The sequence below is a fragment of the Cupressus sempervirens genome, chromosome 2, assembly GCF_028749045.1.
Source record: "Cupressus sempervirens isolate cs-2001-9-10 chromosome 2, ASM2874904v1, whole genome shotgun sequence".
In the NCBI taxonomy this organism is placed as follows: domain Eukaryota; kingdom Viridiplantae; phylum Streptophyta; class Pinopsida; order Cupressales; family Cupressaceae; genus Cupressus; species Cupressus sempervirens.
This window is the reverse complement of record NC_143119.1, coordinates 13,586,124-13,613,692: the sequence shown is the minus strand read 5'-3', so window position 1 is coordinate 13,613,692 and position 27,569 is coordinate 13,586,124. Positions and strand designations below refer to the sequence as shown.

At 36.0% G+C, this 27,569-nt stretch overlaps 1 pseudogene across 1 annotated transcript in view; it reads left to right on the top strand.

Annotated features, from left to right (window-relative positions):
- LOC149570846 (geranylgeranyl transferase type-2 subunit beta 1-like) overlaps nucleotides 1–27,266 on the top strand; it is a 52,437-nt pseudogene extending 25,171 nt beyond the window's left edge. Inside the window, exons 6-12 of the transcript XR_016360246.1 lie at nucleotides 24,644–24,760; nucleotides 25,436–25,502; nucleotides 25,701–25,762; nucleotides 26,030–26,163; nucleotides 26,307–26,405; nucleotides 26,495–26,570; nucleotides 26,735–27,266. The product of XR_016360246.1 is annotated as a geranylgeranyl transferase type-2 subunit beta 1-like (transcript). The remainder of the gene's footprint in view (nucleotides 1–24,643; nucleotides 24,761–25,435; nucleotides 25,503–25,700; nucleotides 25,763–26,029; nucleotides 26,164–26,306; nucleotides 26,406–26,494; nucleotides 26,571–26,734) is intronic.
- Nucleotides 27,267–27,569: the final 303 nt, after the last annotated feature.

The following is a 27,569-nucleotide window of genomic DNA, read 5'->3' as shown; positions in this document are numbered from 1 at the left end:
TCCTCAGTTAATCAACATATTTCAAAGTATCAGACTTGCCAGACGCACGACGCGAATCAGAAGACGAAAGGCAAAGATCAAAAAATAAAATAAAATAGTGCCATCATTAGCGTAGAGACTTGAGATATATTAAAACGGTGTGAATAAGAAAGTTCATCGAGGTCCTTATTTCTAATTACCTTGAGTTGAGTTATTGTTGAGAAAGTTTAAAGATATACTAATGTTATCTTAATTTAGAAAAGGGATATGACTTTTCATTATGAAACGTAATGTTCTTTTATAAAGATATATAAGGAGTAAGAAGACATTGTAAGAGGGAGGAACATACAAGTCATTTAGAAGGAGAAGCATTTTATATTTTTATTGTAAGGAGGGATAAGGGTTCATTATGATTCTATAACAAAAATTCTATTATTTTATTTTTAAATAAAATAAAATGTCTTTTGTTTATTCTTGAATGGTGTGGAGATTTAAAACTATAGGCGAGTCGTCCTTCATAATTATATTTTAGAATTCTGTATATAATTTTGATATCAGATAAGTGGACATGGTCGATTAGCATTTTAGATTTGATCATCATAGATGTTGTGAAATATTAAATTGTTTCCGCATTTATGTCCAATTTGTCTCTCAGCCAGAGGAGTTAAAATTCAATCTGGACTAATTTAAGATTGCATTATAATTGACCTGTCGCATCTAGATTATTAAAATTGTTGGCAGTATAAGTGCATTGAACATTATGAAGTTGTATGTAAAAATTCTTTGAAGTTGACTCTATCGCCCGGATGAGCAAAGGCACTGGTCTTTTTATTGAAGTCAGAAAATCAATATATTCCTTCTGCGAGCATCAATTCCATTATTTACAAAATTTATATAAAACATTCAATCATCAAGTATTCAACATCTAGTTTCAGTTTCAATCTGATCGAGTTCAAGGACCTTGCCAGCCGAGGAACTCGCAAAGTTTAAATTCACTATAGAAAAACCTTGAACCAGGCAGTTAGTGTTAAGGTAAAGGTTTACCTGCCTCAGTGTAGTGGAGCCCGAAGTGCAGGGGACTCTAAGAGATTTCCGTTTGTTGGCCAAAATTTGATTGAGAGATCCTACCGGAGAAGTGGCAAGCTTTTGAATTTCCAATCCGCGGTTTTGGGAACCAACACTATGGAGCAACAAATTTGTTTGGAAGAGGAGCATAGTTGATTGTGAGGTCTAATTTTCCAATTTTTTTGCAGCAATTTTCCTCTTTGTGGGCAATGACTTTCTTCATTTAAGGAGCCTTTTTTTTTGTGAGGAGCAGATTTCTTTTCTGCCCTAGGTGAATTTGTTTGGAGGCCCAAATTTGCAGCAGAAGGTCTGATTTAGAGGAGCAATTTTCTGCCGTAGTTGGGCAAATTTTGGAGGCAGCAATTCTGATTTTTAGGGGGGATTTTCTGCCCTAGTTGGCCAAAATTTGCAGTATGGTAGAGTTTTAAAGTGCAAACCTGAATTTGCATCAGAGGTGCAATTTTGAGGGCAGAATTTTGGAGGTTGGTGATTTTTGCTTGGGGGGATTGCGATTTCTTCCTAGGGCAATGATTTTTTGCCTTAGCTGGGCGATTTTGAAGGTTTGAAATTGGTTAACGGGCAACAAAGTTGTCTTGGAAAGTCTGATTTTTGTAGAGCTGGGTGAATTTCACAACGGGGCAGAATTTGCATGAGATCTGATTTTACATATTGGAGAATTTTCAAAAGAGGCAAGGTTGGTGAATTTTGATTTTCGCTAGAGATTAATTATTTGCAAGGAGGACTGAATTTTTTGAGATCAAATCTGAACTTGAAGAGGCATGGTTGTTGGTAGAAGGCTGATTTAAGTAAAGATTCTCATTTATTTTTAGAGGTGAAGATGGTTTTTAAAGGCGAATTTTATTTCCTTGTTCTTGCTTGGTTCATTTCTCTTGTCTTCTTCTTGCACTATTCATCCACCCCTTCATCATCTCCATTGATAGGCTGAAATTGGAAGATATAAGTGTAAATTTCATGATAAAACATTTGGAGAGGCATAAATAAGCTAGACCACCCTAGAATTGAAGTTGGAAGATATAAGTGTAGTCCATCCTAAGGGTAACGAAGAGGCAAAAATAAGTGGTAGTCCCACCCCTAAAATTGAAGCTTGGAGATTAATAAGTGTAGAGATAGGATTTGGAGAAGTAGAAATAAGCTAGATTCCATCGATAGAAAGAAGTTTGGAGATTGATAAGTGTAGTCCATATCATTTATAATGAAGGGGCAGAAATAAGTGTTTAGGATGGTGGATGTTAGTGCAAGCAAGAGCTTAAAGTGAATGAATACCAAAAAAGACAAGGAAGACATTACGCCAAAGACCACCTTCTTCTTGAAAGTGAGGCGAGTAAGTGACACCAACAATCGGCACAATGAACATGGTACAGTTGAAAGACATGATAGTGTAAATGATGGATCAGATGGCCAAGTTCTTTCAGGATAATGAGGATGCTTACGTCATTCATCTAAGGCAGAATTGGTTATACAAGGGCAAGAAGGGAGTTACTAGACTGTCAAAGCTCACCCGATCAGATTTCAAGTCGGAGTATGGCGACCTTATTGTGCTTCTCAGCAGGATCATAGGCATGGCTCAAGATATGCAATTCGAGAACTGGATGTACTATTTTATTGATGAAATTAAAAATCGAAGGAGAAAATTTGGTTGGGCTAGAATTATAAGTGAAAATTTAGAGTTGCAACTTAGGACAGTGCAAAATCAAAAGCAATTCTATATGGGGTCCTACCTCTTTTATTTGATTTAGAGGTGATGAAAATTGAAAAAATGAATCTCAAGGAAGAGTGAATTTCAAGGAAGAGCAAATTTGGAGGAGATGATTTGAAAATATTTGAGGCTAGGCAAGGCTTGACTATTCATGCAAACCAAATTCGAATAGGAAGGTTAGGAAAGACCAAGAAGGTTAAGGAAGGCAAGGATAATGAAGGAAGAAAGCAAGACAAAAGGTTGAAAGAGGTCAAGTTCGATTTCAAGGTGGTGGCTAGGAGCAAGACTCTCAAATTACAAGGAGGTTCACGTCTGGGCAATCCATCGAGGCCTAGGTAAGATTACCTCAAGTGCATGGAGATCTCACCCCTTTAAGGTTAGGACATCAGGTAGAAGCAAGTTCAAGTGGTGATGAGAAAGTTTCTGAGGAAGAGCTCAAGCATCCAAGGCTTCACCTCATCTCAAAGTTTAAATAAATTTATAACGTTGATGAGGTGGCAATTTCATGTGCATGCAATCAAATCATGCCAAGTGTCCTATGTTCTCATTGGCTGACAAATTATTGTAATTTTCTCATTGGCCCACAAAGTTGGTGCCCTCATGTAATTGGTTGAATGATGTTAACCCTAATTAGGGTTTGTGGGGTTTAATCTTGGCCCTTGATTTTGCCTCTTAATCTTGGCCACTCGTCATAATTTTGAGCCTCTATATAAGGCCATTTTGTTCTCATTTATAAAGGAGAGTTATGTTGGAGAATTGTTGCCAAACTATCAAAAAATTTCTCTATTCAGTTGTGTGGCTTGCATGGTGGATATTTTGGTGTATTTTCATGTTTCTTCTCATCTCTCAAATTAAAGTAGGATTTCATTTCATGTTGTTAGAGTAGAAGAAGATGGCTAGTTGTATGATGATGTTAGTGAATGTTTGATAGGGATCTATATACTAGGCCACTAGCATCCTTGCGGCTTGTTAGGAAGCCTTGTGGGGTAATCTAGTCTGATTGCTCCCAAGTTCTACTTGCATTTCATCTTTCCACTTGTACTTCAAGTTGGGTTGGAAGATAGGTGTTAGTGTGAAAATCCTAATAGTATCCCTTAGAATCATTTCACCAATGGAGGTAGCGCCGTTGGCAAGCTATCATTTGGTTGGATCTGCATCCATTTGCTAATTTCTTCTCTCATAAGAGTAGTAGTAGAGCAGTAAGCAATTAGTGGTAGGAGTAGTTGAAAGTGAAAGTGATCAAGGAGAAAAGAACAAGTCAAGCAAAGCAAAGTACCACCAAGCTATCTTCGAATGAATAACATAAGCCCGCCTACGTGATTAATTAGCAAATCACATTAATATAACTTAGTATCCACAAGTGTAAGGAACCTCAGAGTTTTCTCATGTTCTTCATGAGTATTTACTTTTCAAGAGAAGGTTGAGTGTTTGATATTCCGTATAAAGTATTCAATTGCAATATGTTATATAGTGGTACAAAACTGACATCAACAAGTCTGAAAATCCATGAGTGTGATTGCATGGTTTTGATGGGCCTACCCCTGTGTACATCATGAGGAAGTGACGAGTTCCAAATGATTATCACTTGTAAAAGTTATTGGAAGGTGACAATCTTTCAATAAAATCTTCTATTATGATAGATATCTTACAATGGCTGAAACAGAGCATGCTAGATGATAACTTGCATTGTGGATTAAGTCACTTAAATAGACAATGATCTTCTATTGTGATTGACATTGTATGATGGCTGAAATAGATCATGATAGATTATACCTTGCATGGTAGATTAAGTTCCTTAAACAAACCATGGCTGTTCCTATGGTAAGCATTGTTGAGGATATGGTGCAAATACCTTATGAACATTTTTGAGTACTTGGTGAATGTCATGCACCTTGATGTTCAGGAGGCTAATGGTTAAGAGCTTGATGAATATCATGCGACTTGATGTTGAGGAGACCATTACTCAAGAGTACTTGTTGAATATCTTGCAATTTGACATTCAGGAAACCATTACTCAAAGAGTATTTGGTGAATGTCATGTGACTTGACATTCAGGAGAACAGTACTTGTAATATGATGAGATGATATCTAAATGGTGGATATCTTCTGATCAAAGATATTTTTAAACTTGCCATTCTTGATCTTACATTGAGGTAATATCTTGTGTTTATCCTCCCTAGCTAAGAGGGAGTGTTGATGTTTGGTAGCTTCAATTGGATGAACCCATGAGACTAAACTATACACACACACACACACACACACATTACATATATGTGATATATAATATATATGTATATGTGTGTGTATATACATGTAGTTAAATAATCAAATGTTAGATTAGTTAAATAATAATGAAGACACATGGGGCATGTCTTTCCATATCTCTTTCACAATATATATAAGAGAGATCACTGCCCTTGGGAAACACATACTGAAGAGGCAATGCCATTACATTTTAATTTTTAATATAAATTTTGAAACAAAACATGATAAATTATATCTTGTAAATCAACAACTAAGTGTTAGATGTCATTCACTTGATGGTTTATGAGTTGTTTTTATAGATATATGAAAGGTATTTGGTGAATATCATATCTTGATATTCTTCTAGAGGCCGATACTCATGATATCAAATGTGATATCGAAATGGTGGATATCTTCTAATCAAAGATATCCTTAAATTCTGCCATTCTGAATATTACCAATGGTGTAATTTCCTTTAATACCTTGCCATCAGCAACATGGTCTCGTTCACCATATCAAGACTATAATGATCCCCTCCAAGATGATCTCCATGACCTGATCTAAATCCATACCAGTTTTAGGAATGGTTGATAGAAATTTCTTCAGCTGATAGCCAGCATCACTGAAATTTCAATAGGAAGCCTCAATCTGAATGGAACTTTTCTCTCACCCCTGCTTCCAAGATTATAGCCGCAAGAGGTCATTGTATCACCTTCTATAGTTCTATATAGACCAGGAGCACTCGCTGAAAACTCTATTATGCAACTCCTTGAAAGCTCAAGAAAAAATGGAAATTATGACAAACTTAGAATGTGTAAAGTCTCACTTTCCTGAGGCGTAATGTCCAGTATTTCAATGCACTGGACATCTCAAGCAAGGAACAACTGGCTTTATTACAACGAAGACTATCTTTAGAACAGTTAATCTTAAAGATACGGCAATGTGAGAGTCCTAATGATGGCATGACTGCTATCAACTTGGGACAATGAGAAATTTCCATATGGCAGTCCAACGCTCTGCTTCCAAGCAATGACTTATTTCCTCTCTATCTGTTCACCCATTTCATGCGAAGCTTTATCTCAGGAAAATAAAACACCACCAGCTAAAATCATGAAAGAGGAAAATACAACCCGTTGAATTCCAGAATTTTTGTTATCGAAGTAATATTAGAGAAAACGGACCAGAACTTGGTAAATGTTATGCCATAGGAGGATGGCACAAATCTGCATGGGAGGGCTAGTGGATAGGCTTCTAGGTGGCAATGTCTTTGTAATGGTGAATTATATCCTCCTCCCAAGTAGCTCTCAATCTTAGGTGATAAACTAATAATCTGTCTAATCTCAAACAAATGATCGAGCAAAATGAAGTGAATTCTATTGCAGATTCCCGAGTCAACTCCTCCAAGTACGAAGTGCACAAGACTCACAACTCTCTATGCAGCAAACAGATGCCAAAGGGAATCCCGTGCCAAGGGTTGTGCAATCTTGCACCAGGGAGTGAGAAGGAGAATATGGTGATCCACACATAGTATGGTGAACAAAATAAAATCCAAACATAATCAATTAAACAGTTTGAGATTGATGCTCATAATGGAGGATCAAAATGAACAAATAGGAGGAAAAAATTGCTACCTGCAGTTAGAAACTTCGTGGCTTAGGTGCAGATCACATGAACAGCCAATTGCTTCAAACCCACCAAATATTGTAGTGTTCACGATGACAAAGATCACAAAATAATAGACATAGTATCAAGATTGCTTTGACCATGTTGATTTATAGCAGAAATAGCACAATACAGAATGGGTAACATAACAAAACACAATACACAGAAATACCCTGGGAAAATCCTCCAACCTTAGGGGAAAAAACTCAGCCACACCAAAAATATACTTTATTGAATAATCATTATAGCATGAATACACAGGTCACAAGCTGAACCACTAATAAATCCTTTACTGAGATTATTAACACTTAAAAACCTATACATAAAATGCAAGATACAATAATATAGATGAAACAACAATCTCTTCACTGGATGTCTACAGAAATCTCTCAAGAAAAATCATGCGGGATGACCAATAGCTGTTTTAGAACAAAAAGTTCAATATAACTGATGCTGAACATGCACAGCAAGTACCATACAAGATGCCTTGTAGTTGTTGCACAAAATGATTGAAACTTAATGTTCTAAATTGCTATAGCACATAGAGAACTGCTGATATTCAAAAACTGCCGCTAGTCAAGAAAGGTAATTCTTCAGTCACTTGAACTGATTGATTCTTCAATGCTGTTATTGAATGGGAATATGAAATAATAACCACATAAAAAAATTGAACTTACAAAGCATAATAATTGCAGTTGCAGAAGAGTAAATGAAAAATGAACAGCTGACTAGAATAATTTTCTCCAAATATTATCATCCACGGCATGATTAATGAAGAGTCAGCAACCTTTGAACAATGACAATCTCAGACATTGAAGAAAGATAGCTTCTGCAGCTACAAATCACCAACAGCATCAATTACTAAAATTGACAATTGTATGCATGAGAACATTAACACGATGTTTACATGGACACCCAATGCTGGAGAAAGCTACGGCGAATAGCTTGCTTTGTATAATTATTTCTTTTACAATTTTTGTAGGCACCAACCTACTAGAGGTAGCAGCCTCTAAGTTTAGGAGCACCAACTCCCACAATTTGTAGGCACCGACCTACAAGAGGCACCAACCCCTAAAGACAAAGTGCCAACTCTAATCAATTTGGAAATTCCGTCTTGACAAGGTTACTATCTTAACTGATGATGGATTTATTATTATGCCACAACTCTTCTAGTAAATCTGCTAAGATATCTGAATATTCCTCTTTCACTGTATAATGACACTCTTGATGTATGTATATGTGATTAATCTTTTACTTCAATACACCAGATATCACTATATATTTTCATTTATCTCATACCCTTCAATCCAACGTATAAAACTCTTTTTATACCTTCAAGAGAGGTGAGGAGACACCATCTTCTACTATGAACATGTCTTTAGGAGAGGTTTCCTTAACCTTTTTTTCAAACGCGATTCTAATGACACCTCTTGTTTATTTATTCATTATTTGAATCACTACCTTTCTTAATAAATAAATTATATCATTATAATATATCTTCTTGAACAGGTACTCTTGAACTACAATCCACCACATCATAAGCCTATTGCTTTTCTTAACAAATGAATAATTGCACTCTTTAACAAATTGGTTAGCATCTGAATGCAAGTTGACATCATTTGATTCTTTATTGTATTATCGCTGCGTAATATTTGTCTAGATATTTGTCTCTCAACTCTTGCCATGGGTACCAATAGATACAGCAATATTATATTCACACAGGCACTCTAAAAAATCATGTCTTGTGTATAGTATAACTATATACCAATATCTTCCACAGATATGCTTGTGGATATGTCGATAAAGAGCTCAAAGTCTCAATCAGTTCTTTCATAATACCAATGAGAGATGCCACATAGGTTGATTAATTCTCAAGTCGCTATTCTTTGATCACAATCATTGATTTGTATTAGTTTGATCGCTGTTGTTTGCCGTCAATCCCTCAATCTTCAAACTCCTCAGCAGTGTTGCTGTAGTTTGCTGTCAACCATTCAATCTTCAGAACCCGCCAACACTGTCAGTGTAGTTTGCCACCATACATGATTCACCTCACTGCATATTACAATTACATTTATCTGTTAATGAATCAACCAGTATATTGAATGATCTCTCCACAGAACAGGTAATAATTCTCTTTTATATCCATTGCTATTTCTTTTAGTGTTTTATTGTTGCATATACAAACTGCTGGAAGGTTTCAAAATAAATTCCATCAGCATATGAAGGAAACTGTATGCAAGCACCGCCTTGTGTCACAGCTGTATTTTATTAATCACTAATTTTACTCAAGGCTCCTCCAAGTTTGGCTATTGTCTATCTACCAAGTCACTGATCATATTACTCATTGTGTTCTTTCTGTAGGCTGAATCAGTAGTAAAACTAAATATATCTTAAAACTTTTATCCATTTCAATTTTTTAAACAATTACTTCCAACTGTATATTGAAATGAGTACACCAATCTGAAAATTTAAGAGCACCACCAAACAACAAGAGCAAAAGCGCTAAGGTTTGGCATGGAAGTCCAGTATGGGAGAAACCACGGTGAGAATTGCTGCAAGGATCTGCTTTCCTAATCCAGCCTCATAAGGAAATGCCAATTACAACGTTTTAAGGGCATTGACCCTAAGGATTCACCAATCTGCAGCACCAACTCTTATATATCTGAGCACCTACTCAACTTTTCTCAAGCACCGAATTTTTCAAAATATAATTTAGCAATCTGAGAATCAGCTCAGCATTTCCAAAGCATCAATTCTAGGAATTTAGTTACATTAATATATTACTGATTTCAAAATCACCAAAGCTTATAGTAGAAACTTATAAACTTATTCTCCAATCAATAACCTTCAAACAATCTGTACAACCGTACTTTGTAATTTTAATTACCTGCAAATAAGATAGTCTGAATGTAGTAGTCCTACAATAATCTGCAATATAATATTTCAATCAATAATACTAGCATATTCTCTGCAAGTTGATCTGAAATAAGACTAAGACAGCTCCTGCAAACTAAGACCAGACTGAGGTGATAACAATGATGTTCCTCTGTGCAGTTACTCCCAGTTATCCTCGTCTTGCGAATTGAAAATAGTTTCCTTTTCCTAAGAATAGAATAAAAATAAAATTAGTAATTGTTGGACTGCCAACATTCCCCTTCGAGATTCGTGAGATGGCTTAACCGCCTCCTGTGTTCTATAAATTTAATGGTTGTATCAGGCATTGACAGGTCAATCTTTTGGTGCAACGGGGGCAACTCTAGTTTGTAACAAGTTGTATCAGAGCTTGGTCACAGATTTAATCTCCTCAGGTAACGCTGAGGGGGGTTTGTTGGACTAACTGCCAACGTTCCCATTCGAGATTCGTGACATGGCTTAACCGCCTCCTATGTTCTATAAATCTAGTGGTTGTATCGGGCATTGACAGGTCGATCTTTTGGTGCAACGACAACTCTAGTTTGTGATAGTAAGCAATTGTCTCTCTGCAAATTCACATAAAATTAAAAAAACACAATATTCACTGCTAAAGACAAGTTCGAATAATCTGATTTACCTTGCTTCCAGACAGGTTACCTTTTGTACAGAGAAAACTTGATCTTCAGTCTATATGATTTCCAGATTGCCTTCTTTGCTTATTAACATATTTAGATTTCCTTGTTCGCTTCAAATAATTTTATGCAACATGGTTTTTATATGTTTTTTAGTTACATCACTGTTGATAGAAAATACTTCACAGCATTAACATGTTCTAATTTTCTACATACATCCATCCAATTCAAGTGAAAGTCCTGAAATAGAACTCTTCAAATGGATTGAGCCACTACAATGATTAGCATGGTTGGAGAAGTTTGAAGAAGTTGCAACTACTTTAGGCAAACGCCAACAGTCTTCTAACTTACTGTGGCTTTTCTTTAAACAATTTGACTTGGCTTAAAAGACATTGCATTGCTCAGAAAGATCGAGGCTGGTCTCTTATCAAAAATATTTGTTGATAGTCCACATGTCAGACTTTGTATGTTTCAAAATAGATATATCTTTGGAAGTTTCAAACCAAATATTATATTCAAAATGATAGTGATTTTTATGGTTTGCGATTAAGTATTGAAGGCATTGCAGCCACAGAAAACATCTCATCCAAAAAAAATCTGTTCCAGATATATGAACTGTAACCACAAGAAGAATAAAAATGAACATTTGCCAGAGTATAAAGTACATAATTCATAAGGTTGATGATGCCCTAATGTTTGACTTCTGTCATTACTGCTTATACTTTTCTTATTCATATTGCAATCCAATTAATTGCATGTATTACTGACAATGGAATTTACAGAGCATGTCTCATCAATTATAAAGTCTCGATATGGAAACATTGATTGACGCAGAGGAATATCAATATCTTATGATGCCACCTTGATATGTGCAAGCAGTCTCAAATCTTTGGTTCAAGGAATGATAGTGTTTAGAAAACTTTCCACTGATACATATAACAGAATTTGATCTTTCATCCTGGATGTCCAGAGATAATGATTTTACTGGCAACTGCTCGCTTCAACACTTCTTGTTCTAATCACATGGAATCGGTATCCCATGTTGTTTAATGCTGTTACCAAAGTTAACTTTCTATTGTATATAATCTATTTCGTCATCAAGTATAAATCTGTTTAACTGGGGCTAACACTTTCTTTATGCAATTTCGATGTTTTCTTCACCTGTTTTATCCACTCATGTCCATCCCTGAATATCCTGGCACTTTAAAGATCAGTCTAGCAAGAAAGAAAGCATCTCCCGATTTAGTCTTCTCTCTTATTTTCCTACTTATCAATTTCAAGCTTTGTTTTATTCTGAATATGGTCTTTTGTAATCTAACCTCTGATTTCATATCCTTTAACTGGAGCTGTAACCATAATCCTTGAGTTCTTGGATATAATCATTATTGCTCGTAATTGCTTAATTGTTGTGTTTAGTCTTGAATGTTATATATGTAAACTCATAATATAACTTTTTCTTTGGTACCTTTTCATCCTCAACTCTTCTAGGCATTTGTGTAGCACGTATATCTTTGTCAATAACAATGGCTTTAACCTGCTCTGTATCCGTCAATCTTGCACTGATGAGATCATCATGCCATAGAAAACAACAATCCCATGCCTTCACTTTGGCATCAATGACAACTTTGCTTTCTTTCCTTTGACATCAATGACAATGCTTCTAACAGTAATTAATTCAAGCTCTTCCACGGTGACACTTCGCAAAGTATCAAGTTGTAGCTTCATCACATCCAATTCCTCTATGCATGTTTCAATGGTCTTCTCCTAATCTACTTGCTGTCTTTGGAGATGATTAACAAAAACCATGGAAGAAAGAATTTCATTCAACTGATTTTGTTTGATAAGCTCTAACCCTTGGAAGAAAGCAACTTTCACTTTCTCCTTTAACTGGTTTTCTTTGATAAACTCTAACCCTTGGAAGAAAACGACTTTCATTTTCTCCTTCAAGTACGCCAAATTCAAACCATCATCTTCATTCATTTCTTGGCTAAATAATTCCTCCAAGGACATGAGGATCCTTGATTGAATCTCCTTTATTGATCCTTTTGTCTTCTCACAATGCTTTTACACATAGTAGGAAAACTCTCACTCGGGAAACAACTTGCTAAGGCCCAAAATGTTTATTCAGGAAAAATCGGACATTTTTTCAAAAAAACTTAGGAAAAAATCGAGAACCTAAAAAATCGCTTAAATTTAATAAGTACATTTTTTTTTGCGAAATTCAACAAGAAGATGTATGTAATGAGTTAAATAAAGAGAGCACAAAAAGAAACAAGTAGAGTTTAGATATATATAAATGTATAGTGGGTAAAAAATCACATTCTCGTGGGGAATGCTGATTGCAGGAAGCAAAATAATAAATAGTTGGTGTCAAACTAGAAGTAAATACATCTTTACAATCACATCTTTCTCTTCCCAGCTCTACTAGCATATTGTAATTCTCTATTTTATATAATATATATAGGCCTTTTTGCCTCCCTTTTTTAAACAAAAAAAAGTTAAAAAAAGTAAAAACAAAGAGTTTTTCTTAAAAACTCCCCGATTTTTCGTAAAAACTTTGCAATTTTTTTGCCAGCTGAGTGTAATCAAATCTAGGAAAAACTCACCGGTTAGAAAATTTTGGTGATTAGTAGAAACTCACCAATTTATCGGCAATTATGCCAACTATGTTTTTACGTTCTATCAAGTATTGTACTTGTCATCATCAAAGACCAAAACCAACAATTGAAAACATAAATGTCTCTTCAATTACTTTATCTTGGATCGACATTTGTATAGAAATTTCTTTTCATGCCTTAAGGCGAGAAATTGGGTATCTTATGCCAATAGTGGCATGTTGTGATGGTTAAGTTGTCGAGTTGTTATCCTTGCCATCAAGGTTCAAATCTCATGGGGATGAGGTCCCCTGTTTGTGGCCTCACTGGTTCATAGCTCCAGGTCAAAGCGTTTACCCCTCTTTAAAAGAGAAATTGGGTATCTTATGCCATTGGAAAATCTTCCACTGCTCCTCTACACTTTGGATTTTTCCTTTGAACCATATTGTCTCTTTTTATGTATGATCTAACCCTTGTACAAACTCTTCAGTTGTCTTGCAATATCCTCAATCCACTTTCTTACCTCTTGAGTTGTTCTCTTCATAGCCTCAAAACTTTCAAATTATTCTTGTGGAATGGAAACTGGTGGGTCAAATGTACTATCTTCTTGCCTTACTTGATTCATCAACCGTCGTGTGTACTCTTTCAGTCTCATGTTCTCTAATTTTAGAGTATGCTTCTCTTCTACTTTATCAAGTCTTGCCTCAAGTGACGTAGCCGTGTCATTAAGCTCTTGATTTTTTTTCTGTTGCAGATGTCCCCAAGTCAAGAACGTTGACATCATATTCCCAAATTGCTTCATCTTCGTGAGTGTCCATCCTCTTCAGTTTGGAAATCTTTTCATTGAATTTTTACTTGAAATTGCTCTCGTCTTAAAACGATCCAAAAAGTACAAGGACTCAAAATGGTTTGTAGCCTTGGGAAGATTGAGAAAGATAGCGCACAACTCATCATAAAAGAAGATAAGGCACCTTATCAAATAAACAAAAGTGGTTGATACAAATAAAGGAGATACAATCCCCTCATACAGGATTCATCACATATCTAGATGCATCTTACATTTCAAACCATCTTTCAATTAAGGGGTTGATGGATTGATTGAGATACATAGAAAATAGAGAGAACCTTTGAAATAGAAGACCTAACAAGAGAAACCCTCCTGGATACACTAATATGCAGCCTTGGCCATTGCATACAAAATTTACCACACAGCTAGAGACGCTTCTGCAACTAGAATGTCAATAGTTGTTGCATACCAAATAGTAGTTTAAAGGGGTTTGACCTATTTGAGGTCTTGTGGGAACAACTCTTGGAGAACATCACTTGAACAAAGGAGAATGACCTGTATGATGTATCAATTTAGGTGTAGATCTCTGTCTTTTTTAACTCTTCTTTTAACAAAGAGACTACTTGGATTCTTGGGAAAGATGTGGATGCAAGAGATTCTAGTGGCAGCTTAGATCAACAATCATGCTAAACATTTCAAAGACATGGCACCATACATTTAAGATTTTGGGTTTCTTAAAGCTTTTTTGAACCTAGGTATAAGGAACAGATAGAATTATCATATAACATTGTAAGAAGAGATACCAATGATATATGTGGATAATAAAGACCACACTTTAATGGAGGTAGCAAAGCCACAGATATTTTGGGTATTGCAATTACTCTATGACTTTGATGATGAATTGGTACATGCTAATGCAAGGGCACTCTTGGTTTTCCATGTACCCTCATGTAGAAGGATTTGACACAAGGAATTTTTAGGCAAACAAAGAAAATGGATGGTAGTGGAATATGTGGAGAGCTTATTTGTAGGGGAGAGCTTACAAGTTTTCATCATATTATCAAATTTTCCTTGGTAGAGGGAATTCATAGACATGATACATAATGGCCATTCTCTTACACCACCAATGAAATGGGGGAATACCTTATCTGTAGTGTTGTGAGGTTTTCACACCATCGCCCCAAAATTTTTGGGGACCCCCTTTTTTTTAATCGCCTTGGAAAATTTTTGAATTGTCCAACATTCTTGAGAATTTTGAGCCTGGGACACCTTTAGGGCTAGTGGGGAGAGGGTTAAATTTATTTTCACTCAACTTCAACTTGATTTTCCAGAGCCACCAATTCTATCTTTAGGCTGAACAAATTTCAAAGTTAATTCCAACTTGGTAGGATAAAATTGTAAATTTTGTACTTAGATATTTTCTTTTGAAAATTCGGATATAATTGTGTAAACTTGGAATAATTTTCAAAAATGAATTTTTTTTGTTAAATCTGGTCTTTTGGAAAATCTTCAATTTTTGGTGAAAAAAATTAATTTTGTGAAGATGAAATTAAATTGCAAAATCGATTTTAGAATCTAGAAGTTTTATTTAGACAAAAAAATTAAAAAAATAAATAAATAAAATAATTTTATTTTTTTGGCATAGCAAAATTGATTTGGATAAAGATTGCAAAAATTGGCTTTAATAGATTAAATTGCCTTAAAAAAATTTAAGCCTTTAATGGAATTGGTAATTTAATATTGAAAAATGGCTTTTGGCTAGCCAAAATTCAATTTTAACGACGTATTAATTACTAAGTCCTCATTAAATGGAAATATTTAATATCTTCAAGGCATTAAATGGAAATGTTTAATATCCCTAAGGCATTATTTAATTTTGCAATTTGGGTCTAATTGGCAATTTAAAAAAAGTAAATTTCGTCTTGACAAAATTAATTTTTTAGCTAAGTATTTAATTGTGGGTCATAATTTTGCAAAATTTATTTGTTTTTCTTTCTCCTAGTGTCCAAGTCGGCCAGCTAGGGAGGGTTTGTGGAGGTGGCTATAAGAAGAAACTCCTTCCTCTTCTTTCCTCACTTCTCGTCTTCTCCTTGCTTTTGGGTGATTTTTTTTTTTAGAGCAGATTTCTCCTAAGCTGGGCGAATTTTCTTCTTGGAGCAGCTTTTGGTGTTGAGCAATTTTCTTTGCATGGCAGATTTTCCTCCATTTTGGACGATTTTGTCTTGAGGGCAGATTTCTCTTCCATTAGTGATTTCTTCATTGGGCAGATTTGGCCTTTCCTTGCTTGGCGATTTTTATTGGAAGGCAGATTATTCATGGTGTTCACAATTTTTTGAATTCTGATCTTTGCAAGGAGCTGCCATTTTATTTGGAAGAGAATTACATGGTAAAATTCTAATTTGCAAGGGATTTGAAGTTCTTGAAGTTTGATCCTAAATTTCGAAAAGTCGCTGTCCAGTTATTGGTTAAGATGAATTTTAATCATTTAGAGTTGAAAGGGGTCCTTAAGCTGACATCCTTCTTTCGTTCTAGTCTAAAGATTGCTTCCCTTGGTTCTGCTTGCTTTCTGGTCTGCCACTCTACCATCTCGTAATAGGGCGACGAGTATGGAAGATGTTAGTGCAAGAATCCCAAGCGGACAAACACTAAGAAAGACAGAGGATATGATGCAAAAAACACCTTTCTTCTCAAAAATGAAGCGAATAACTGACACCAATATTGTTACAGTGGACATGATACGGATGAAGGATAGACTAAAGGAAGGACAATCCCCCTTAGCAAATAAGAGATACAAAATGCAATTGCACAACACAACCCAAGTGTCGACACTTCCATTACAACCATGATGAGCTATGTTGGGATGGCACTTGATTTTGAAGACATCAGAGAAGAGGAAATCAATGAGACAAGACTAGGATCGAGATTGGATGAGTTGGGAAGGGTTGCTATCTAGAAGAAACATTTGAACACCCTTTCCTCCCTAAATGCCTTTATTGGATGCGCAAAAGAATATGAGAAGGACCATGAAAATATACTACAAGTAGCAAGCAGCGTGGTGAAGTTAGAGGAACTCAGGGAAAAGCACACGCCTTGTCCTCCTATGGAAGAAGTTAATGAAAAGCTAGCTAAGTTCATTTCCTTAGCTAAAAAAATGAAAAAGGGAGATTTATATTAGAAGATCATTTGATGTAAGCCCAAGTGGCAATTTCCCTTTCTTTTAGGATAGGACAAGTGTATTTTTTATTGGCCACCATTTTGGTGCCTTCTCATTGGTTGCCACGTTTAGACTTTTTTCATTGGTCCATTGACGAGGTGGCAGCATCTCATTGACCGATGGGGTGGCAACCCTAATTAGAGTTTTGAGGGTCCAATTTGGATCGTTGATCTTGTTTTGATCTCCACCATCCGTTGTATTTTTGACCCCTATATAAGGCCATTTGCTCTCATTTGTAAAGAGTCGGAGAAAATTGTTGTATAAGATAATGCCAAAATCGCTTTCTTTCTCATTGCTGTGACTTGCATGGTGATTAAGAGCCTTTGGTATTATTGCATGGTTTCTACTTCCACATAGTTAGATTTCTTTTCAAGTTGTTAAAGTTGGTTGCATTTCAAATTGTTTAAGTGAGGTTAAAATAGATGGATAGTTGTATGGTAGCATTAGTAGATGTTTGATAGGGATCAATACTAGACTACTAGCATCCTAGCGGCTGGCTGCGAAGCCTTGCGTGGTAAACTAGTTCATTTTCGTTTGAATCCTTGCATTTGTGGAGGTGGGGCCGTTGGTTAGCCTTCATTAGATTCGATCCCCGTCCATTTGCTAACCTTCCATTCATAGGAGTAGGAGTAGAATAGTGAGTAGCTGGGCAGTTGAAGTTTAGAGAAGGAAGTTAGAGAAGTAAGTCAAGTATCAGAACGCACCCATTCACCCTCCATCACCATCACTTTCCCATCAACATCAGCATTGGCAGACATATCCTCCATCATCATCACCACCATCAACATTATCTGCCACCTGCATATTTCACAAACCCATCACCATCATCATCATTCCACCAAAGCCCAAGTCATCCTTGAATGAACAACGTAAGGCCACCTACGTGATTACCAGCAAATCACATCGATAAAACTGAGCGAGTATCCATAAGTGTAAGGAACATTGGAGTTATTCTCATATCCCATGAGCAATAACTTTTCAAGAGAGGAATTGTATGTTTGATACTCCGTATCGGATATCCAATTACTAATATGTTATGTAAGTGATACAAAACTCGCATCAACATTATCTGGCACTAGGAGGGTTGAATGATATTCATTCTTGGATCAACTTGGAAATTTAGAGCAAAGATTGACGAGGAATGAGCTTTCGAAGTTAAATTTGAGATGAGAGATCTCTTTTAAAGTAAAAATAAATAAAAATTTAAAATAAAAAAAATTCAAAAAAAGGGAAAGGTTTCTCAATGGATAGGCGAGTGGACATTCTTCCCATTTGGTTTGATTTGAACAAAAGGTTACCTCCATTGAATTTGTCCCAACTTGCGGCATCAAGGAAATGTAGGATACATGGTACTACAGATCATGGGGAGATGAATTGTTTGGTGTTTCTCTTAAGAGTGGACTTGGCATTAAGAGGAAAATTTTCCTTTTCACAAATACATGAGCCTATGGTCTTTGTTAATTCGGAGGAAGATTTTCTTGTTTTCAAAGAAGATATCAATAGGGAACCAAAAAACATATGTGGAAAAAGATATTGGTGCCATATACATAGTCTCATATATTCAGAGTCTACTTGCCCATCTTGCCAAGACACCATTGACTTGGTCAAGATTCAATTGGGTTGGTATGAGGAAATATCAGTAGGGGGTGGTAAGAATTTCTTTCAACTTCTAAGTTGGACACCAAAGAATGAAGAAGATAAGATGTATCAAGATGATATGGTCGGTTCTAATGTTCAAGATAACCGAGTGGATGAACCTTCACACATTATATCACGAGGTAGAGAGGTTGACAAGAAAATTCAGAAAACAATTGAATTTATCCAAGAGAGAGAAGAGATGGTAGGTGAAAGTCAACATGTGAAGGCACGTGAAGAACTACAAATGGAACATCAGAAGGCGAACGAAAAGGAAATATTTGGTGAGCCTTCATGCATAATTCAAGGGGTGACTCATGAGGATGGATTGCAAGAAGTTTCAAATATCCTTAAGGAAGATAATCAGGTGGGTGAATTGAACAAGGAATCACAAGATATCACAAGAGAGTTCAAATATGAGGAAAATATTGATAAACCAATACAAGGCGCTATCTCCACCACATTCTTTGGGGGGGTGCTTGAAGATCCTATGGAAGAAATGCAAAAGGAGTCATTGCCCAAAGCACTTCAAGGTAATCAAGTTGTTGCAAGTGGCATGATTCACCATCTACTTCAAGCTCCAAAAATTTTGCCACTTGAAATGGAAGTTGATGGGCAACTCACAAAGATGTATGATGGTTCTTCTATCAGTCTTGAAGGTGCTATGTTTGGTGAGAAACTATATAAAGAATGGCAAGATGTTCCTAAAGAGAGTTCAAATGGAAATTACATGCTAGAAGATGTAGCTCCTATTAGTAAGGATATGCAAGGATTGTTAAGTGGTGATCAAGTTGCTCCCATAGAAAGGGAAAACAAAGAACAATTTGGGTTGATGCTACAATTGGATATTGTGTTCGATCAACTTGAAGAGGTGTTTGATGGGGAAAATATCAAGGAATCCTTGATTTTTGAGGATACACTTGAGGAGATTCACAAGGATTCATGGTTCACTGTTCACAAGGACAAGCCCCCAAAGGCGATAATTCATGAGTTTGATTCCAAGATTGATCCTGCTTGGACTACCAATGAGTTCGATGAAGATGTTAGAGGGATGATTCACCACCAACTTCAACTTCCCAAGGCCTTGGAGAATTTTCAGGTTCCATTTGAATTTGAGTCATGCTAGGTTGTTTCTTTCCCTGCTCTTAAAAATAAAAGGTTTGAAAGTTTTTATTTTGATTATGGAAATTTTGGGAAAACAACTTGTATTTGGATTAATCATGGACCCTATGAGTTGCCTCAATTGTTGGTCTTGCATGTTAATTTTCCAGAGTTCGAGTTTGAGGTGACCAAATTTTTTTCAGAGTATAAGGATGAGTTTGCGAGATTGAGAGCTATCACCCAAACCTTGTTACTTTTGAACAGCCTAAGAAACCATGTTAGATCCAGTGTATATATTAGATTGGTTAGTGTTGTCTCTTTAGAGTCTTGTACATAGTTAGGGTAGGTTTGTCTTGGACCATTTGGTTCAGGAGAGTAGATTAGGTTTCCTTTCAGTTGGGTAGATTAGGTTTCCTTTCAGTTGGGTAGATTAAAGTTTCCCTTTCAGTTGGTTGGAGTAGATTTTTTGCAGCTATTTAGTTTAGAGGTTAGTTAGAATAGTTTTCTTCCATTTGTTTAGTTAAGTGTCGTGAGGGAACTCAATTGGGTTTGCGTCAAGTCATTTGACTTGAGATCTTTAGCTTCCCTTAGAGAGCAGTTTTGGTGTTGGGCTTTGCAAGTGCAAAGGGGGGTCCATGTTATCACTCGTGGGCAAGGTGTGTAAATTTTTACATATTTGGTGACAAAACGGAGTCTATCTTGTTCATTTCTCGAATACATTTGACGAGGTTTAGAGGTTAAAGGATGTGCTTAGTTGTTGGTCTATGGTAGGACTTGTACTGAATTTGGGTTAGACTTGATAAAGGTTCTTGAGTTATCTCTGGCATGGTTACAACATTCTACTCACACTTAATTGCTCTGAGTTCTTGATGTTTTGAAGTGAAGTTGGACTTAGTAAAAATCATACACTTGCTTCAGCGCCACTGTGGTCTTCCAAACCTTTCGCAAGCTTCATTGCTTGCAAACCGAACAAAAAAAGGAAAAAGAAAGAAAAAAGAGAAAAAGCATTATGAAAGTGAAAATAAAGATGAAATTTGGTTCAAGGGTGTGCAATCATCTCTACTAGTGCTATAAAAAAAAATCACGAAAGGTAGAACCATGATTGTGGTGCCACAACGATAACTCTGTCGGGGCTATAGATGCCTGACTGGCAGCGGAGCTCTATCCAGGTTGCTTTTGAAGTAAGGATATTATAATAACTAAGTTTGATGGATCTAAGAGATTATCAAGTTCTTGTTGAGCGGGGAATAAATCATTTGCACACATGTGAGTAACTTATGGTCAAGTTACTTAGGATCAACTTGAGAGTTATTTCCTTGTTGAGTGCTCGTCCTTAAGTAGGTTTTCGGATAGGCTATCCTGAGATTTTTGTTCTAAGTTACTTATTTCTTGAAATGTTCAGGAGCATTTCTTTGGGTTTATCCTAGATGTTGTGAGGTTTTCACACCATCGCCCCAAAATTTTTGGGGACCCCCTTTTTTTTAATCGCCTTGGCAAATTTTTGGATTGTCCAACATTTTTGAGAATTTTGAGTCTCAGACACCTTTAGGGCCAGTGGGGACAGGGTTAGATTTATTTTCACCCAGCTTCAACTTGATTTTCCAAAGCCACCAATTCTATCCTTAGGCCGAACAAATTTTAAAGTTAATTCCAACTTGGTAGGATAAAATTGTAAATTTTGTACTAAGACATTTTTTTTTGAAAATTCAGATATAATTGTGTAAACTTGGAATAATTTTCAAAAATGAACTTTTTTTGTTAAATCTGGTCTTTTGAAAAATCTTCAATTTTTGGTGAAAAAAATTAATTTTGTAAAGATGAAATTAAATTGCAAAATCGATTTTAGACTCTAGAAGTTTTATTTATGCCAAAAAAAAAAAAAAAAAAATTTGGCATAGCAAAATCGATTTGGATAAAGATTGCAAAAATTGTCTTTAATAGATTAAATTGCCTTAAAAAAATTTTAAGCCTTTCATGGAATTGGTAATTTAATATTGAAAAATGGCTTTTGGTTAGCCAAAGTCCGATTTTAATGACATATTGAAGCTAAAGTCCGATTTTAATGACGTATTAATTACTAAGTCCTCATTAAATGGAAATATTTAATATCTTCAAGGCATTAAATGGAAATATTTAATATCCCTAAGGCATTATTTAATTTTGCAATAGGTCTAATTGGCAATTTTAAAAAAGTAAATTTTGTCTTGGCAAAATTAAATTTTTAGCTAAGTATTTAATTGTGGGCCATGATTTTACATTAATTATTTGTTTTTCTTTCTCCCAGGGTCCAAGTCAGCCAGCTAGGGAGGGTTTGTGGAGTTGGCTATAAGAGGAAACTCCTTCCTCTTCTTTCCTCGCTTCTCGTCTTCTCCTCCTTGCTTTTGGGCGATTTTTTTTATTTTAAAGAGTAGATTTCTCCTAAGCTGGGCGAATTTTCCCCTTGGAGCAGCTTTTGGTGTTGGGTAATTTTCTTTGCATGATAGATTTTCCTCCATTTTGGACGATTTTGTCTTGAGGGCAGATTTCTCTTCCATTAGCGATTTCTTCATTGGGTAGATTTGGCCTTTCCTTGCTTGGCGATTTTTATTGGAAGGCAAATTATTTATGGTGTTCGCAATTTTTTGAATTCTGATCTTTGCAAGGAGCTGCGATTCTATTTGGAAGAGGATTACATGGTAAAATTCTAATTTGCAAGGAATTTGAAGTTTTTGAAGTTTGATCCTAAATTCCGAACTGTCGCTGTCTGTTTATTGGTTAAGGTGAATTTTAATCATTTAGAGTTGAAAGGGATCCTTAAGCTGACATCCTTCTTTTGTTCTAGTCTAAGAATTGCTTCCCTTGGTTTTGCTTGCCCTTTGTTCCACCACTCTACCATCCCGTAATAGGGCGATGACTATGGAGGATGTTAGTGCAAGTAAGAATCTCAAGCGGACAAACACTAAGAAAGACAAAGAGGATATGATGCCGAAAACATCTTTCTTCTGAAAAATGAAGCGAATAACCGACACCAATATTGGTACACTGGACATGATACAGATGAAGGACAGACTAAAGGAAGGACAATCCCCTTGGCAAATAAGAGATACAGAATGCAATTGCACAACACAGCCCAAGCGTCGACACTTCCATTACAACCATGATGAGCTACGTTGGGATGGCACTTGATTTTGAAGACATCAAAGAAGAGGAAATCAATGAGACAAGACTGGGATCGAGATTGGATGAGTTGGGAAGGGTTGCTATCAAGAAGAAACATTTGAACACCCTTTCCTCTCTAAATGCCTTTATTGGATACGCAAAGAATATGAGAAGGACCATGAAAATATACTACAAGCAGCAAGCAGCGTGTTGAAGTTAGAGGAACTCAGGGCAAAGCACACACCTTGTCCTCTTATGGAAGAAGTTAATGAAAGGCTAGCTAAGTTCATTGCCTTAGCTAAAAAAAATGAAAGAAAAAGGGAGATTTATATTAGAAGATCATTTGATGTAAGCCCAAGTGGAAATTTCCCTTTCTTCTAGGATAGGACAAGTGTCTATTTCTGATTGGCCACCATTTTGGCACCTTCTCATTGGTTGCCACATTTAGACTTTTTTCATTGGTCCATTGACGAGGTGGCAGCTTCTCATTGACCGATGGGGTGGCAACCCTAATTAGGGTTTTGAGGATCCAATCTAGATCGTTGATCTTGTTTTGATCTCCACCATCCGTTGTATTTTTGACCCCTATATAAGGCCATTTGCTCTCATTTGTAAAGAGTCGGAGAAAATTGTTGTATAAGATAATGCCAAAATCACTTTCTTTCTCATCGTTGTGACTTGCATGGTGATTAAGAGCCTTTGGTATTATTGCATGGTTTCTACTTCCACATAGTTAGATTTCTTTTCAAGTTGTTAAAGTCGGTTGCATTTCAAATTGTTTAAGTGAGGTCAAAATAGATGGATAGTTGTATGGTAGCATTAGTAGATGTTTGATAGGGATCAATACTAGACTACAAGCATCCTAGCGGCTGGCTGCGAAGCCTTGTGTGGTAAACTAGTTCATTTTCGTTTGAATCCTTGCATTTGTGGAGGTGGGGCCGTTGGTTAGCCTTCATTAAATTCGATCCCCGTCCATTTGCTAACCTTCCATTCATAGGAGTAGGAGTAGAATAGTGAGTAGCTGGGTAGTGGAAGTTTAGAGAAGGAAGTTAGAGAAGTAAGTCAAGTATCAGAACACACCCATTCACCCTCCATCACCATCACTTTCCCATCAACATCATCATTGGCAGACATATCCTCCATCATCATAACCACCATCAACATTATCTGCCACCCGCATATTTCACAAACCCATCACCATCACCATCATTCCACCAAAGCCCAAGTCATTCTTGAATGAACAACGTAAGGCCACCTACGTGATTACCAACAAATCACATCGATAAAACTGAGCGAGTATCCATAAGTGTAAGGAACATTGGAGTTATTCTCATATCCCATGAGCAATAACTTTTCAAGAGAGGAATTATATGTTTGATACTCCGTATCGGATATCCAATTACTAATATGTTAAAACTCGTATCAACATGTAGGAGAGAGCTTGATGCCTTTTAAGAGGCATAACTTGAAGATATCTTTTCAGAGTGGCTGTCAAAAAATTGATTTTAGTTGGTCTCAATATCTATCTCAATATGTGTTCACTGAAGCGACATTGTGAAACTTTTGTGGGGTAGGTAATGATGAAGGCTTGCTTGAACTATGGTTGTTCATACATATCAGTTTTTGACATTGGATGATACAAAAGATACACTTTTGACTGTACTATGCTGTAGAGAATAACAAGTATGATGCGTAAATCTGTCGCTTGGCTTGAATTCCATGTTTTGATCTAGGTTTTTAAAATTGACTCAGGCTATACATTGTGTCCTCAAACCGAAAGCATTTGTTGCTTGCATTACTAACTCTTTTGCTGTTATTATAGTTCAATTCTTCATGCTTGCATCTCTAACTTTGAATTGAAGAAATGTGTTTAGTTTTACACATTATCTTATGAAATGGGATGTAAGATAAGACCATTGTGCCTAAACAGCTTTTGATTGTATTGTTTTGTTTTGCATGCAGGTGGATTTGGTGGAAATATTGGGCATGACCCTCATATTTTGCATACCTTGAGTGCTGTTCAAATATTGGCCCTACTTGACAAGTTAGATGTTATTGACTCGGACAAGATAGCAACTTGTATCCTTTTATTTACTTTAGAGCTTAGCATAGATACATGATGTAATATGTTTGAGATCCATTAGGAACAAGAAGCAGAAATACCCAAAAATGCTGAGTTGGTTTTATCCAACTGTCTTGTAGCCTGTTTGGTAACCACTTTTACAAATTTGTTTCCACTTAAAGTTGCAACTTCTTGTCCAATTTAGTTTTGAGCTTATAGACAATTGTGGATCACAAGGATTTGGCCAAAATCTGGGGTTTTTATTGGAAAGATGACAAAAAAATTTACAAACAAATGCTATATTCGGTCATGAGAAAAACATGTAAGGAATACAATTTACGGATTGAATCTGAAATCATTCACTTGTCAAATTTGGTAGCTGTAGCTTAGATACAGGTCAAATATTTTTCCGTAAAATTACATTAAATTATTTGTTAAAACAATGCTAACATATGTTGACTTATAAGTGAAGAGTTTGACATCTGCGCCTTTACAAAATGTGTAGATGTATGCCTATCTGTCTGTCTGCCTTTCTGATATTGCTTGTTTACAGATGTAAGTTTTTACTTATTCTCATTAGAAACCTCTCCTATTCTATTTCTATCACGCGACCATTTTTTTATAAAGTTTCCTACTACCCGCCTTTTGGAAACATTGGTAAGGAATTTGTTTACCATAAATCTTGCTCTCAGATATCATGAGATTGCAGCAGGAGGATGGATCCTTTGCAGGTGATGAATGGGGAGAAATTGACACTCCGTGATTTCTCACATTCCCTTATTTCAAGTTTAAAAAAATGCATTTGTGAAAGAGGTTAAACTGATTATATTGTTGCTCAAGTCCTTTCACTGACATGCTTGTTGCTTCTAGATTTTCTTACTGTGCAGTTTGTTGCTTGTCAATTTTGCATCAACTAGAGAAGATTGATGTTGGGAAGGCCATCCAATATGTTGCTAGTTGTAAAAATTTTGATGGCGCATTTGGGTGTACTCCTGGTGCAGAATCACATGCAGGTCAAAGTAAGAAAAATCTCCTTGCACCTTCTAATTTGTTAGGACCATTTCTTGTTTGATTTTACAGCCGTGTGAAGAAATGAGAGATACAGAATCAAATCCATCTTTCCTCTATATTATTTATTATTTATTGTTGAAAATCATGGTACATTTATTAAATCATACTCTGTTTTTTTCATGCCACTTTGCTCAAAGTTTGCCTTGTTTCTGAGTATATGTATATCATAAAATGGTGCAGACCTTCAATTAGTGCTATTTTTCCTTGTGCTGTAGTTTTCTGCTGTGTCGGTGGCCTTGCAATAACAGGTGCCCTAAGTCATGTTGATAGGGATCTTCTTGGATGGTGGCTTTGTGAACGGGAAGTAAAAACTGGGGGTCTTAATGGGAGACCTGAGAAACTTGCAGATGTAAGGTTTTAGATGTCCTGCTTGAACTATCATAGAATCATTTCAAGAATGTTGGAAAACTGATTAACAAATTTGTTCTTATAAAAGAATCAGGATTGTAGTAGCATATGCTGATGTTCACATTTTATTTTTACACCATACAGGTTTGTTATTCTTGGTGGGTTTTATCAAGCTTGATCATGATTGATCGAGTACATTGGATAGACAAGGAGAAACTTAAGAACTTCATCCTAGATTGTTAGGTTCATTTTCATCATGTTCACATTAGAGTACATAGGTTCTGTTGTTTCTGAATTTACAATCTTATTACAACCATGTAACTGTAATGCAGGATAAGGAGAATGGGGGTATCTCAGATAGGCCAGATGATGCTGTGGATGTATTCCATACATTCTTTGGCATTGCAGGTACAAAGCCTTGTACGGTATTTCGGAGTAAATATAATGTATATGTAACATTTCAAAATAGATCTTACTAACTGATAGTATTGGAATGTCCATGCAGAAAAATGTTTCAGATTTTTATAGTTTTAAATTTAATATTCCTTGATGGCTTTCATCAACTCATACAGGTCTTTCATTTTTGGAATATCCTGGACTAAAGCCAATAGATCCAGCTTATGCTCTGCCTGTTCATGTTGTCGACAGAATCTTCTTTGGCAGGTTACGTAAATACTGAGTATTTTATAGAGAAAATGGTCATTGTTATGGTGACTAACAACTTATTGGCTTTTTCCAAAGCATTTGTTTGTAAATCTTATCTACTTCCTTAGTAAATAGAGGATGCAACTCCTTTCCCAGTGGCAGGTTGTAGAAATCAAGGGACTCTGGTATATTGTGCTCTTATATGGTTTCTCTCGTCACAATGGCAGGCCCATGTAGAAAGGAATATTATTTAGCAGATGACCATCAGGGGATATTTGCAATCTTTTGTCATACCCTGTACAAGGATTTCCAAGTTTTAATTGTTGTGGGTATCTATATAAAAGTACTGTCCCCGAGGACAACTTGTTTATCCCAATATAGATCTCATTTCTTTTTAAAGATTGATGACAGGTTTCAGTAGCCTTCGGATTTAGGCAATAAATCTTATTTTCTGGTCTATTTTTGAATCTATATGATTATTTTACAAGGATTTAAGCCAATCCCAAATCATACTCACTTCACACATTCACAAGTGGATTTACATGCATTCTGTTAACAGAGATATTGGGTATAAAACTTCAAGAGTTAAAGATTTTGTACTGCCAGGGCATATCATAGAACATTTTTTCACTAAAATTTTGGTGGACTAGTATAAAGAAATTATGGCAAGAAGAACAAGAAATTGATTCAGACTATATTAAAAATTGTGAAAACTAGAACCTTGAAAATGTTTCACTAATGTCCTTGTTACTTGATCCTTTC